This window comes from Myotis davidii, unplaced genomic scaffold, assembly GCF_000327345.1.
Source record: "Myotis davidii unplaced genomic scaffold, ASM32734v1 scaffold370, whole genome shotgun sequence".
Taxonomy (NCBI): Eukaryota; Metazoa; Chordata; class Mammalia; order Chiroptera; family Vespertilionidae; genus Myotis; species Myotis davidii.
In genome coordinates, this window is record NW_006288615.1 from 7791728 (window position 1) to 7807265 (window position 15538).

Sequence of the window (15538 nt, forward strand, 5' to 3'; positions counted from 1 at the left end):
TTAGACCTCAGGCTGACGCTCTATCCTCTGAGCCAGACAGGCTCCTTCCTAGTATCTGCCCTGCTGTGTCCAGGCCCCTCCTGCAGAAGCCTAACATCAGGCCAAGGCTCACTGCCTCTTCCTACCCGCATCCCTCACTAATTCCCCCACCTCACCCCCCCTCTCACCCCGCACTCTCCCCCCAAGGACAGCAAAGGGGTCCTGGGCTGAGCACAGGTGAGTGGTCAGAGTGACATGGACTCTATAAATTGCCTTGTCAAAATGCCAGGGAGAAAAACCCACTTCAATCCAGAGAAGAATGTGTATGTGAATTAGCATTTTTAAAACAAAAGAATTACAAAACCGCAGGAGTCTAACAGCTCACAGGAGTGACAGCCCGAGGCAATGAGCTTGCTCTCTTCTCAAATCTTCCTGTTTTATTTCACAGCAGACCCCTCCCCACTCCACACTGAGAGTCACTTTCAGACGAATTAAAGACAAACACGAAAGGAAAACATCATGGGAGAATGTTTCTGTTACTTTAGGGAGAGCAGAGACTTTGCTGAGAAAACGAGAAGACACAGCCACAATCACTGTTATTTTCAATTAAATCAGGAAACGATGACAAGATGGAGAATTTCACCAAAGAACTGGAACTTATTCGTAAAGAATCAGATGGAAATCCTAGAACTGAAATATCCAGTAAGTAAAATTGAGAAATAAGCAGATGGGTGTGACAGCCAATGAAACGGCTCAGGTTCAGGAGGGATCTGCACTGGGGTTCAGGAGGCACAAGTTGGCCCTGGACGTGATGTCTCCCTTGCCTTTGCCCCCAGGCACCTCCCTGCCCTCCCCCGCCCCCCTGCCCTACCTCTACAGCTGGCACAGGACATGCCCTCCTGGCTAAGGGACCAGCTGCCTGAGGATTTATCCTGACTTTTAACGACAAACAGGAGTTAGTGGTGGCCCAGGGACTGCAGTGAAAGCTGTAGTCAGGGGAAAGCTCAACTGCTCAGCGGCCCCGGGCCGAGAGCAGAGTGTGCTATCTGCTCTAGGATCCTCCAGGCGTGTCCCCATCACATGGACTGAGTGCTCCTCTGGGTCCCTCAAGGTACCCTGAGCTGATGACCATGAGCAGAGACCTCACTGGGAGGACGCTCCACCCCCACCCGTGGCCTGGAGGGCATCTCCCTACGGGGCGTGCTGGGCTTCCGCCCTGGGGATCCCTTGCTCTCCACTCCCTCCAGCATCCAGGGCAGGTCAGTTGTGTTTCACCTTTGTGGGGGGACGAGGATGGGCTTGGGGCCCTTCACCCAACTGAGTAAGCACGTGTGTCCCTGAGGATGGGAGGGAAGAGTCTGTGGAAAGTTCTCCAGGGCAGCAGGCCCGGTCCCCAGGCAGCATGTGCCCCACCACAGTCCCATTAAAGGATCCCTCATCAGTGCTGCCCTAGCTGGGAGGTGTGGTGAGAGGGCCCTGCCTGGGAGAGTGCTGGCTGCCGTGTGGGTGCCCTGCCCAGGATGAATGGGACTCTGTGTGTGCAGGGCGGGGACCCAGAGAAGGCCTCTTTCCCCCTTTCAATGCTCAAAGGCAAACGTGACCTTTCAAAGCTGCCTGACCCCAGGATGGAGGCCTGTCCCCAGAGTGAGACTAGAGCCAGGACAACAGTAGATCAGTGTTCTGGCCTCAGGCAGGCGGGGCCTGGGATGCAGGCCGGCACTGGTGCCCAGGTGAATGCCCCTCAGGCCCATGGTTGGCTCTGCTCTTGAGGACGGGGTGCGCACCTCTTTGCAAGGCAGCCCCGGAAGGAGAGGTCAACACCATGGGGCGGGGGGTCTCCACCCCAACCTCTCACTAGCTCGAAGCACTGGGCACAGCAGGGCAGGATGCCTCCAGATGGGGGTGGCTTGGAGTCCCCTTTCCCCTGGACTGATTCCCACCCCCACCCCCAGCACCCCGGGTCTCAATTCTGGTCCCCTGTACTACTGTCTAGATTTCCCAGCTCCCCAACATGCTTGACCAAACCAGCCCTGCACACCTCACCTCGAGCAAGTGCACCGCCATCCAGGGAAAAGGAACAAGCCGTCCAGACACAGGGCCTCATGCGCCACCCTCAACCGCAGCCTCAGAGCCCCTCCTTCCCCACATGCCCTCCTCCATGGGTGGCCAGCGACAGCGCGGCAGTTCAATCTCTGAAGCCCTTTAGTTGCTTTCTTACACTTGAAGAGCACGTTTCTGAAGAGTTTATAATAATGGGAAAAAACGCAATGAAATGATAAAAGCTGGTTAAAGCTTTACAGAAAGTAGAAGCCTCATTCTACTGAGAAGGAATCCATGGAAAGTGTTGGGGAGGAATCCTGGCAAAGCAGGTGTGGTGGCTGCAGCACTCTCCTCTCTGTCCATCCCTATCTACCTCCATCCACCTCCACCCCTCCACCCACCCCTGTCCACCTCTGTCAACCTCTGTCCACCTCCATCCACCCCATCCACCTTCATCCACCTCCACCCCTCTACCCACCCCTGTCCACCTCTGTCTACCTCTGTCCACCTCCGTCCATCTCCATCCATCCCGTCCACCTCCATCTACCTCCACCCACCCCTGTCCACCTCTGTCAACCTCTGTCCACCTCCATCCACCTCATCCACCTCCATGCACCCCTGTCCACCTCTGTCAACCTCCATCCAATGATCCAGGACCAGAGGTGGATTAGCTATGTGGCTATTGCAGCTCAAGCTTCGGGGCCCTATTTGCACCAAGCCCTTACAAAACCCCTTCCCCTAATTTTTATCTGTAATTGTGTGTGTGTGTGTGTGTGTGTGTGTGTGTGTGTGTATGTATGTATGTATTTCTGAAAGAGCGAGGCACACAGATTTAGCTTGGTGGATCCCTGCCCTGGACACCCTTCAAAGGACCCTCCCTTGAGATCTTCCCAGGTCACTAGACGGAAATGAGGATGACAGCCAGGGCGCCAGGTGTGGCAAGTAACTGAAAACAGCCCCAACGGGCTGAGGCAATTAGGAAATTACCTACTCCTGTTGCTGGAAATTCCAGAAGTAAGTAGTTCAGGCATGAAGCATGGTTTCCCTGACGTTCTCTCCGCTCTGCTCCTCGTGGGTGACAGATGCGTCTCTGGGTGGGCTTCCTGGGATGGGAGCAGCCCTCATCTCTCCCTGCTCTGTTGGAAGCTGCATGGTGCCACAGGGTCACCCTGGCCTGTGTGGCTGCTGAGCACTGGAAACACGGCTTCTTGGGGCTAAGATGTGCTGTAAGTGTGAAATACCTAATTTTAAAAACATAGAAGTGTAAAATATCTCAGCAGAAACTTTTAATAGATTACCTGTTGAAATGATAATATTTGGGGTATCTGAGTCAACATATTAAAATTAATTAATTGTATGTATTCCTTCTTACTTGATTTAACATGACTCCTAGGAAACTGTAAACAACACACGTGGCTTTGCACTGTCTCTCTGACAGCCCCAGAAGAAGCCAGAAGAAGCCTGAACGTTCTGATCTCAGCCAACGCGCCCCCCCCCATCGACCCCCCTCTCCACCTCCCCAGCAAGTCAGCCGTGTATGGTGGCAGGGCTGGGCTCTGGCATGGATTAGGAGGTGTGGTGGAGCCAAGAGAACCCAGCTCTTTGATGTTCTTCCCACGGCGGTGGAATCGGAGCAGGCCTAAGTGACCTGCTGACCAAGACATGTCTGGACGTCCCAGCTCGCCATGGAACTCCCGCCGCTGCCACCCAAGAACGCTCGCTCTTTGAGCCCAGCACCCGGAGATCACCTTGCTGGACACCACATGTAGGGCTCGGTCAAGAGACCCGGGTGAGCCCAGCCATCCCACCAAGACAAGGCCCTGGACATGTGACTTCAACAGGCGAGGACAACAGGCCCCTGAGCCTCCGGGCAGCTTGGCTGGAGCTGTCTGAGCACAAACATGTGGGCAGACCCAACAGGAGAGCTGAGCCCGATTCACCCCTAGAACCAGGAGAAAGTTGTGGTTTTATGCCACTAAATGTTCTTTTTAAAAATGGGTGGGGCCCTGACCGATTTGGCTCAGTGGATAGAGTGTCGGCTTGCAGACTCAAGGGTCCCTGGTTCGATTCCAGTCAAGGGCATGTATCTTGGTTGCGGGCACATCCCCAGTGGGGTGTGTGCAGGAGGCAGCTGATCGATGTTTCTCTCTCATCGATGTTTCTGGCTCTGTGCCACTAAATGTTCTTTTTAAAAATGGATGGGGCCCTGACCGATTTGGCTCAGTGGATACAGTGTCGGCTTGCAGACTCAAGGGTCCCCGGTTCGATTCCAGTCAAGGGCATGTATCTTGGTTGCGGGCACATCCCCAGTGGGGTGTGTGCAGGAGGCAGCTGATCGATGTTTCTCTCTCATCGATGTTTCTGGCTCTCTGTCCCTCTCCCTTTCTCTCTGTAAAAAATCAATAAAATATATATTTTTAAAAATGGGTGGGGGTTGAGGGGTAAAGGGAAGGAAATTGGGAGATACCTGTAATACTATCAACAATAAAAAATATAGCCTTCGCCAGTTTGGCTTAGTGGATAGAGTGTCGGCCTGGGGACTGAAGGGTCCTGGATTCGATTCCCGACAAGGACACATACCTCGGTTGCAGGCTCCTCCCCAGCCCGGGCCATGGTCCGGGCTCATTCGGGAGGTAACCAATCAATGTGTTTCTCTCACATCGATGTTCCTGTCTGTCTTTCCCTCTCTCTTCTACTCTCTCTAAAAATCAATGGAAAAATATCCTCCGAGGGTGGGAGAGGGAAAAGGGAGGTGAAAAAAAAGGGGGGGAGGGAGAGAGGGAGATGGGAGGGTGATAGACAAAGAGGTGTGAGGATGCGAGCAGAGGTGGGAGAGAGGTTTGAAGAGGAGGTGACGCTGGCGTAGAAGGTGGAGTAAGGGGCTGCCTCCAGAAGCTGGAAAAGGCCAGGAATCGGGTTCCTCCCTGGAGCTGCCATGAGGAAAGCAGCCCCCCGACACCCGATTTCAGGATTTCTGACTTCCAGACCATAAGATAACACATCTGTGTTGTTTGTGTTAATCTACTACAGCAGCGATAGGAAACTTACCACGCTGATGTGACCGTGCAGGACGCCCGAGGTTGTGGTGTGGCCACAGGTGAGAGGGGTACCCGTGACTGTCAGTGTAACTGCTAGGGTTGGGGCCACAGTCTACTGGCTGCATTACGTTTGAGCAGGACATCTGGATGGCACTGGAACCTTCCGCGTGCCGCATCAGAATGTGCAAACATTCTCACCGCTCCCAGGGCAGACACATTTGTTTTGAATTATTTTTGTAAAAAAAAAAAAAAAATGTGGGGGCTGTGACATGTTAATAGTAGCTTACAACTGAGATCATTTTAGTCAATGCAGCCACTCTGGAAAAAATGAATTGCAGCAGCGAGGGCTGGCGGAACTCCCCATCAGCCGTGTGCAGACAGGCCTTGTCATCGCGTGCCACCATTTGCGGGAGTTACATCGAGCGCCTGTCATGGATGGTCTGTGCAAACTGTTTGCATCTTGTTAGAATCCGATCCTGGTTCAGATTTCCTTCTGCGAAGCCCTTGAGGAAGATCAGCCACGTCTGTTTCATGTTGGTTGCTGTCTCTTTGCTGAAATCTGCTCATTCTGTCCACATGTCTTCCACGGGCTGCTCCTTTGTGGGCCAAGCACATGCAATTGCTGGGGGTGCTGGTGAGCCCGCTGCTGTAAAGCGGGAAGCCAGAGGCCAAGCCTCCCCAGCAGGGCGCCAGAGTCTTCCCTTGGGTCTCAGGTGGGGAACAGGAGCTCGGGGGGGAGCCCTGTTCCTTTGAAGTGAGTGCCAAGATGAGATGACGAGAACAGGATTTATGTCAAAGTGTGATCTAAGGAGAAGTCACTGCTGTCTTCAGTCAGCCGGTGGCTTTGTGTCGGCTACATTCGGAAGACCCTATCACGGATGGCAAGCCTGTTGGGGGGTCAGTAACGGCACTCCCAGCTCTCCAGAACAGTGCGCCTTATCTCCTGGAGACTTCCCCTCCTCCCCAAGTCTTTAAGGATCCATGCAAACTCTGCTGAAAGCTGGTTTCTCCATGGCTCTGCTGGGCCAGACAGCAGCACCGAGGAGTCACTGTCTGTGCCTCCTTAGGCGACACCAGCAGCATCGCCCACAACGAAGTCGGCTTTTGTTAAGTAGTAAGTCTGCTGACAAGGGAGGTGTGCAAGCCAAGGCTGGTTGTCCACATGGATCCTGCCGATGGGGCTGCAGTGGGGCTCTGGGTGATGTGCATGGCCCTCTCCTGGCTTTAGCTGCAGGCTACCCTCTCAGTGCCAGGGGCCGAGAGGCACTGGCACATTCACAGCCAGTGGCGGGCTGCTGAGACCATTTGTACACATCTTCCTTTGTGTCTGTGCCACTGTCCAACTTAATATTGCAAATGGATGGCCTGGCTAGGTAACCAAGCTTCTCCACCCTAATTCAGTGTGATTTCAGCGCAGAACTCTCCTTGCTTATGAGACTATGGATGGTAAATACGTGTCCTTTAAACTGAATCCATGACCTTGCTTTATGGCAGCTTTAACAATTTGTGACCATTTTTTCTGTTCCCAAACCAGGGAGGCCTTTTTTGAAAACTGATCATAAGATTAGCACGGGGGTCTTCAAGCATCACCTTTGTCACCATGTGGGTCTCCAGGCGAGTAACAGTCAACACGTTACAGGCAACACACATCCACATGCTCATGTAGCACCATGGGGTCTGGAGCCCTGGGCTCACACACCTGGGGGGTGGGGGGTAGAAAAGACCTGGAGGCCTGAGCAAGGACATCAGTGCTGCCTAGACCAGCCAGCCCCAGACAGGACAGTGTCCAGGCGACCTGGTGGGGCACCTTCCGGTGGTGCCCGGCACCTGAGCAGGGCACGTCTGGCACCTGCAGACGTGATGAGCATGCGTGCCCTCCACACCCCAAGCTGGAAGCAGAAACGCAGACCGCTCAGTGCGGCTTTGACCTCAGGCAGACCTGCTCACTGACTCACTAGCTGAGAGGCCTTGGGGAGCTGCTAGGTGGTTTCTAGCCTGTTTCCCCAAGTGTTGATCCAGCCTATAGACCCATCCACTCTCCAGGGACCTGAAGGTCTGGGTGGGATCTGTGCTCGAGGTGGCAAGCCATTAGGCATGAAGCCCAGAACCCACTCTCCCCTAGGTTGGGCAAGCTGGGCTCCCCCTGTGCCCTCCCTCTGGGCATGCCTCACCACAGGCCTGAGGCTGAGGGGGAAGGAGCCTGGTCTTTGTGTGGCTGTCCCCAGCCAGCCCGGGCACATGCCTGAGCAGGATGGAGCTGCCTCGCTGATTCACTGAATGATACAGACAGTAGCATTGTCCTGGGCCCTGTCCCCTAAGCACCTGCTGGGAACAAGGAGTCCCGCATCAAAGCTACTAAGTCCAATGCAAAAAGGGAGGCTGGAACTTTCCCGGTTGACTCAGAGGTCAAAGGTGAGAACACCTGGAAGGACGGAGAGGGAACCAATAGTTGCCTTGGCTTAGAGCAGCAATTCTCAACCTGTGGGTCACCAACCTGTGGGTCGCGACCCCTTTGGGGGTCAAACGACCCTTTCACGGGGGTCGCCTAAGACCATTGGAAAACACATATATAATTACATATTGTTTTTGTGATTAATCACTATGCTTTAATTATGTTCAATTTGTAACAATGAAAATACATCCTGCATATCAGATATTTACATTACGATTCATAACAGTAGCAAAATTACAGTTATGAAGTAGCAACGAAAATAATTTTATGGTTGGGGGTCACCACAACATGAGGAACTGTATTAAAGGGTCGCGGCACTAGGAAGGTTGAGAACCACTGGCTTAGAGGGTTGAATACACACCAAAACTCATCCCTAGACCTACTTTTAAATCCAACAGAACATTCCAGAGGCTTCACTCATTTTGAAGAGAATAATATGTGCACCAGGCAGATCTGATCCACTGGAGGAGACACTTCCAGGTCCCCGTCCTGGTGGCCAGCAGCAGGGCGCAGCCCCTGCCCAGCCCCCACCCTCGGGACAGAGCGGCCATCAAGGCCCCAGCCCAGAGGATCTGCCTCTGTGTCTGCAAGTCCCCCTGGGCCCCCAGCCAGCCCTGTCCCCCAGGTTTCAGCCCACCTGCCACAGGAATGGCAAATGGAATCTAAATGGTGTCAAACACCCCAGAGCTTCCTTTCAAACTTATTCTGTGTCCAAATGCTGTGAGAGAGCATCACCCAGCACCACGCAGTGTTGTTACCGTGGGAGCGGGAGGAGTAAATACGATGTGCCACCAGCTCCCTCTCCAGCTTAACCACAAATGTGCCAGAGCAGGGTCACCATGAGCCTGAGAAGCCAAGGGGCAGAGTGAAAGACCCGTGTGCGGGAGGGACAGTGGGCTGGAGTGGAGGTCCCACAACCAAAGAGAGGGGAGCTGACAGCAGCTGAGGGAGAAGCTAAGGTACGGGGATGGGAGGCAGCGGAGGCAGAGCAGCCCTGTGCTCATCACTGTCATTCCAAAATGGGGAAATGGAGGCAGAGAGCCATGAAACCTGGTGTCAAGTTTCCTCATTCCCAGTTGGAGACAAAGTCATCTCATTGGATGAAGAGGTTTGGGGTGCCCAGCTCTGTTGGGTAAGTTCAGATTCGCATCCAAAAATCAACCCCAAATATTGTGAGGCTACCGCCACACCCCGGCCCCAAGTGGGGACGTCAGCGGGAGGAAGGACAGGGTCAGAGTAAGCAGAGATAGCCCTCGATGAGGATCCTGACCAGCCCCCCACCCTGGGGCTCCTTCCCACCCACCCCTACCATGTTTTATGGCCATAGAGAAGCCCCACCCTGAAGGCCCCACAGGATTGGAGATCCAGGTGCCTTTTTTATGTGGGGATGAGGGGGGAGGGCCTTCAGAGACTGATTCATCCCACACCCCATTTTACAAAAGGGATACAGTCCCATTGAGCATTGGCCCTGACTGGGCATGAGGGGCTGCACCCCAGGCTCTGCTCCCAGCAGCAGGCCTCCAGCTGCGGGTCCAGGACCCGGCTGTGGCAGAGAGGAAATCATGACCTTGACAGAGGTTACAGGGAACTCAGGGCAGCACGGAAGGATGTGCCTTCAGGCTTCTGAGATACTGCTCTGTGCTTATCTTTCTGTAACCTCGGGGCTTAAAAGTAATTAAAAATTGATTTTCTTTTACTTTGTGGTCCTGAAATTTCAGGGGTCTAATTTCAGGATATAGCTGGATCTCCTCCGCCAGCCCATCTCCCGGGCCCCAGCAAAGGGCTGAACAGTGTCCTTGCTGACCCCGTGGCCCTTGGGAAGGGTCACCTTGGAGAAGCCTCCTGGCTGGCTCCTGCTGCTTTCAGAAACAGACCATAGTCATTTAGCGGGAATCAGGCCATGGCCCAGCACATGTTGGTAACATGTCTTCTCATTGGGCCACCCCCTCCTGCACTGGACACAACACTCGCCACGGCCCAGATGTGCTCGCAGCCCGGCCCTTCCACCTGGACGCCTCTCCTCCTCATTCTTGGCCTGGCTGAGACAGATGCGGGAAGCATCTAACTGCAGCACCTTGGGTTGAGCTCACCCCATTTGTGGAAACCTCCCAGCACCCCCAAGGTGTGAATGCACCCCATTTGCAATCAAGAAGTGGACTCAGAGAGGCTGAAAGGCTGTCCCAGGTTTGCACAGCTGGCAGGTGGGGGGGCGGTTTCCTGTCCTGGTCTGCCTGTTCCCAGAGGCCTAACTGGTGACCTTGCCTGAAGTTGAGTTTCCAGTCACTGCCATCCCCTGGCCACACCAGCTCAGCCCCAAGCCACTCAGCACGCCAAGAGCACGTGTCCCCTCTTCTGTGCTCTGTGCTCACGGGGGCCTGGCGGGGTGTGCAGCCACAATGCTGGGGACACTGTTCCTGGATCCAGAGGATGGGGTTGACCACAGACCCCAGAGCTGGCCTGTTCCAGTCCGGCTACCCCTCAGGCCTTCCCTCACATCTTGTAGAGCAAAGCCAGGAGCCCAGCGAGCCACCTGTGGTGGGAGCAGAAGGCCCAGGCAGCTCTCCCGGGGCTCGTCAGACTGTAATTGAATAGGACGGGGCTCTCAGGAAGTCTGACAATGAGAGGAGTTCCCTGTTCTAACAGAGCCAGAGGTGGTGGCCCTGCTGCTGCTGAGGGCAGGGGGCCGTACCATCCTCGCAGGGACCCACGAGAACTCCAGGCCACCTCTTTGCACCCTCACCAAAAGTCACCGAGGCCACCGGCCTTCGCCCAGCCCTTGCCTCCATTCTAGAAACTAGACACAGTCTATTAGGAAAAACAGTGAAAGAGGAGCCGGCCTCCCAAAGTGGCCACCTCCTGAGGTGCCCGATCTACAGCCTCTGCACACAGGGCCTCAAGTATGGGTCCACCTGCTCCACGCAGTCTCCCCTCCACGCGGCTGTCAGGAGAGGGGGCTCCCCTCACCTCCATGACAACATGCCCATGTCTGGGCCGCGCGGGAACTTTAAGGAGCCCCCAAGGTGGGAGGTGCCCGGAGCAGTGGCGTCTCTGGGCTGTGCCTGCCGCTCTGGGGTGCTCCCCACAGCTTCACGTGGTTATTTCGAGTCTGCGGCTTCGGCTTGGCTACAGCACAGAGGAGGCTTTCTTGGCTGTGCTCCGGCCCCGTCTGCCTTCTCCTCTCCACCCAGTGGCTTGGACGGCTCGGGGCCGCAGGGCTTCAGGGCGGCCCTCAGGCTCCCCCACTCACCGCAGAGCCGTGGAGCCCCCAGGGCGCTCCCTAGAGGAAGGCCTTCCTTGCTGGGCCCTCGCTGTCCTGCGGCTGAGCCTTGGGAGCCGGCACTGAGCTCCTGGGCTATTGGAGGGTGACTTCACGTTGGGCGTGTTCGAGCCTGTCATCCAAGACACCACCTCTCTGAGGCCCAGCAGCGGACCCGAGGCTTGAGGACCTGCAGGTTCTGGGACCACCCCTCCCGCAAGGGGCCAAAAGCTGACCCCACCCCCATCTGAGCTCATCTGCCCCCTCTCACTGCCCACTGCACTGGGATCCCAGAACCCTTCTCACCCTGACTGGGCATCCTGCTGGACTCTGGACCCTCCACCATGGGCCCCAAAGGAGGGGCAGTGCCCCAGGCAGGCAGAAGGGACCTCCTCGAGAGCTGTGGTCCTGGGGGGACACTCAGGGTCCTTGTGTGTGCACTTGAGGCTCCTACAGCAGGAAATGGGAGGCTCCAGAGATCCTGGGCCAACAGAGTCAGAGCCCATCACTCCCACCCACCTCCCTCCCCCGCCCCAGCTTCTTAGGAGGAGCCAAACCTAGACAGCCTCACCCTCACCCTCAGGAGGGGAGGGCATGTCCTTCAGCCTGGCCTTGGGGGCCGCGCAGCTGTGCTGAGAGACTGTCCTCAAGCCTCTGTGAGGAGGGGCTGGTTCCTCCCCGCCTCCCCAGGGCGGTGGGCGCTGGGCCTGTGAGCATTCGTCCAATGCTGCAGGACTTGGGAGAAGCTCCCACCCACTGGCCTGGAGCCCTCTGCCCAGGTGCAGATGAATGTCGTGGGAGTTCCGCCTCTGCTCCCGGGCTGGGGGCTCTGACAAAGGATGCCCTGGGTTAGGGACCCTCCTGGGGGTGCTAGGGGTTCATCCCAGCAGAGGACCTGCCAGGGGACTTCCACTGTTTCCCGTCACCAGGACCCCACCATACCTGTCTCCACGCTCGCCAGAGGGTCCTGAAGGGATGGACACACACCCAGATTGCTTCACCTCAGACATCCTTGGGGCAGCCCCACAACCTGCCCGGGCCTGGGTGCAATCAGGCAGATTCCAGAGCCCTCAACTCCCAGAGCCCCTCCCAGAGCTGGACCTCGGTGGTTGAATGTCAGGGTGGGAAACTGGAGGAGGCGGGGTGGGCCCAGGGACAACCAGGGCACGTGGCAGGTGTGCTCGGGAGGGCCAGGATTGGGGCCTGTGCCCCCTCTCCCCCCCAGGGCCACACACCCAAGTGGGCCCAGGCTACCAGCTCCTCCTTGGTCCCTGATGGGGGAGGCCCCTTGTCACCCAACCAGAGTAGGCAGGGCCCACAGCTGGTTTCAGCGTTATCTCGAGGCTCCAAGGCCAGGGCCACACTCCAAGGTCCTCGGCGGCTGGGCAGGTGAGAACCTGAACACAGGGGTGTGATCTCTTCAGAGTGAAGGGAAAAGTAACTGCTGTTCTCACGAGGCTCTCTATGGGGCCCCGTGTGTGCGGCCAGCAGGGGAAGGAGGCAGCACACCCTTGCTGACCCTGACCATCTCCCTGGGTGTGAAGGAAGCTTCCAGAGCCCTTCTGCCAGAGGGGCCAGGGCCTTGCTCCAGAGCATGGAGGGCGGGGAGGGGTGGCTGCAGGGGCTGGGAGCAGCAGCTGGCCAGGGATGGGGCTGGAGCTGCCCACCCGACCCTAGCAGGGACGGCTGTGCTCTGGAGGGGCTCTGGGGACAGGACAAATGCGTGGCAAGAGAGGAACGGACCACGCTTCTGACCAGACTTCCAGGAGCTCAGGGATGAAAGCAACAGGGCCGGGCTCTGAGCTCAGGCTCCCAAAATAGCCCAGGGTGTGGCCATCGGCGGGGAAGGGCAGCTGACTTCAGGCCGCAAGCACCCTGGGAAGCCCCAGCTGTCTGGCCGCCACACCTGCTGGGCTCAGAGCCGGAATGTGGCCTCAGCACAGGGGCGAGGATACTGCTGGGCCACCCACTGTTCAGAGCCCAGGTCCAGGAAAGGGCCCGCTGTTCCCCACCCTGCCTGTCCTTCACTGACCTTGAGTCAGCCCTGCCCCTGCCGGGCCTGGACTGCCAATGAGCCAAAGAGCCATGAACGCCGGGGTGCGGGAGGGGAACTGCCACCCCTTGAGGAGGCCTGCGGGGTCGGGGACTGTGGTGGAGGACCACCTGGTTCCCTCCACGGGGCTTTCTGTGGGCTCAGGAGAGATTTGCTAACCCAATAAAGTGCGGGAGGAGTTTTCATTTCATTCCTAATTGTGAGTCATGTTTTCTCCACAAACACTTCTGAACTTCCAAGGACACCTGAGGCTCCGGGCCCTCTGCCCCCACACAGACCCCGCTGCAGCTCTGGGGACACCTGCACCCCGACCAACGCCCAGTCCTGGGCCTATGAGGGAGGGCTCTGGGGAGAAGGACAAGGGAAGCAGGCATCCTGTGCCCAGTCTCCTGGGTCTCGTGACTTCCTTTGGGGTATCATTTAGCAATGCCCGTGCTGGGGCTGGTTTGCAGGGCCATTGGCTGTCCATAGAACCCAGCGTGTCCCTCACCTCAGCCCAGCCAGGCCCTGGAGCAGGAGGACTGAGCAAGGATAGTTTGAGTTTCTGGGACCTGCACCAGGAACAGGACAGTCACGGAACTGTTCTTGGGCCTCTGTGGGCAGGGAGACAGACAAGAAACCCCTGGGGCTCATTGAAATTCTGGTGGTGACTGAGGAATGCTGTTCAGAATGGGGTGGGGGGGCGGAGAGGCATGTGCATGCCAGGGAAGGAGGTCCTGACAGATGGGCAGTATGTGCAAAGGCCCTGGGGTTGCCGTGTGCTGGCGAGTTCCAGGACAGCAAGGGGGCAGCATGGCCACAGCTGAGAATAGTAGGCTGAGAATGGAGCTGGGGTCAGGAGACATGGGGGCCAGGAGACATGAGAGGTGCAAGGGGGCTTTGTGTCTCATGCTGGTCGTAAACCTGCTGAGAGGGGGAGCTGCCAAGGAGCAACCACACCTGGAACTCACACTGAAGACAAAGCAGGCGGCTGTGCTAAGGCCTGGAGTTGGGGTGTGAGAAGGGCGGGTCCACCCGGCTGGGGTGAGTCTTTTGAGGATGGCACTGGCCTGGACCTCTGATCTGAGACGGAGCTGGGCTGGGTTCCGGGCTGAGGCTGTCCCTATGCCTTTGGGTCTTTAGTGGGTGGTCGCTGCAACAGCTTTGGAACCTGCCCTCAGAGGGCCCTCTTCTCTGCCCATCACCCTTGTGAGCATGCCCAGAGGAGCCTGAAGGTGTCCTAGGCAGGCTGGGCTCGCAGGACCAGGCGAAGCCGGAGACAGTGGTGCTGGCGGGTCCCAGGGGCTGGCTGCTCCAAGGGTCTCCTGAAGACTGCTGTGTGCAGGGGCACGAGGGGGCTCTGTGTTGGAGGCCGGGAGCATCTGGGGGCTTCCTTGGGCCTTTGAAAGTCCTGGGTTCACCCACCTGGAGGTCTGGGGTAGGATGGATGCCTGGTGGACTCTCCACAAAGCTTTCCTACCTCTGGGGAGGGGGGCTGAGGGCAGGAGATGAGAGAAGTGGGTGACAGGGCCAGAAGGGGCGTGGAGAGGACGGCTGGAGAGACCTCCACAGCAGCCCCCAGCTCTCACCCCTCTGGGGATACTGAGGCCTCTTCTTTGACAGACCACCCGTTCCCTCAAACCTGGGTCCTCTAGGCCAGTGTAGGTCCCTGACCATCAGGCCCCAGGGGCTGCATCTGCTTCCCCTTCACAGCCAAGCTCTCACTCGGCCTCTCTGAGTTCTCTCTTCCTCTCTCTCTCCAGGTTCCTCAGACAAAAGCTTGCCCAGCGGGCCCAGGCCACATGCCCAGGCACTGTGGGGACCCGGCTCAGACACAGGACCTGCAGGCAGCCTCTGTGACAACTGCAGAGCTCACGCCTGGGGACGCATGTGGTGGTCACTCCACCAGAGGTCTTTCTTTTCTTATATGCGGACCAAGTGGTTCCATCCCCCCAATATTCACAGTCAGGCCCTGGGCTGGGCCCCAGGGGGAGGGGAAGCTGGGAACCAGGATCAGGAAGGGGGTCTGGGAAGCTGCCCCAGGCAGGGGGAGCAAGGGACCGAGGCCTTGGGAGGGAGAGCAGAGAAGACCGGGTGGGCCTCCCACCAGCCCAGGTTGCCCCTGCCCAGCCCAGGAGCGGAGGTTGTCACCCACATCCCTCCTGAAAAGCCGTGAGTACCCCGTGCCTGGGAGCACAATCCCACAGGAAGTGTCCCACCTTGTCCCAGTGTGAAGTCACCGAATGCCAAAATAACCCATCTGTTATAGTTATAGCTGAGCATTAAATGTGTCGTTTGTACAAGAAAATTCATGTAACTATATGTACATTTTAACAAAATAATGAATACCTGCCTTAGTTTTGAGAAATGCAATAGAAACTATATCTTTAAAGCAGGAGATTTTGCCAAAGGAGGTAGTGAATGGATTTCTGGAGGTCTTCATACTTGGATGAAGGAAAAATCACATTTGTACTTTTACTAGCCTCCCAAACCCTCCTGAGAAGGAGGAGGTTGCAGATACCATACATTCACCCTGTCCCCGCCCCACACACTCACACTCAGCTGCACATGTGCACACACAGGCACACAGCATGTGCACACACACACTTGTGCATAGTGTGGGCTGTCAGATGGTGGTGGCATCCTGGAGTACTGACCCACCACCCTGGACTGGCCCCAGGCCAAGGTTCCCCCCTGCCCCCCCCCCCGCCAAGTCCTGGTCCCTGGTTCTCATCCCCATG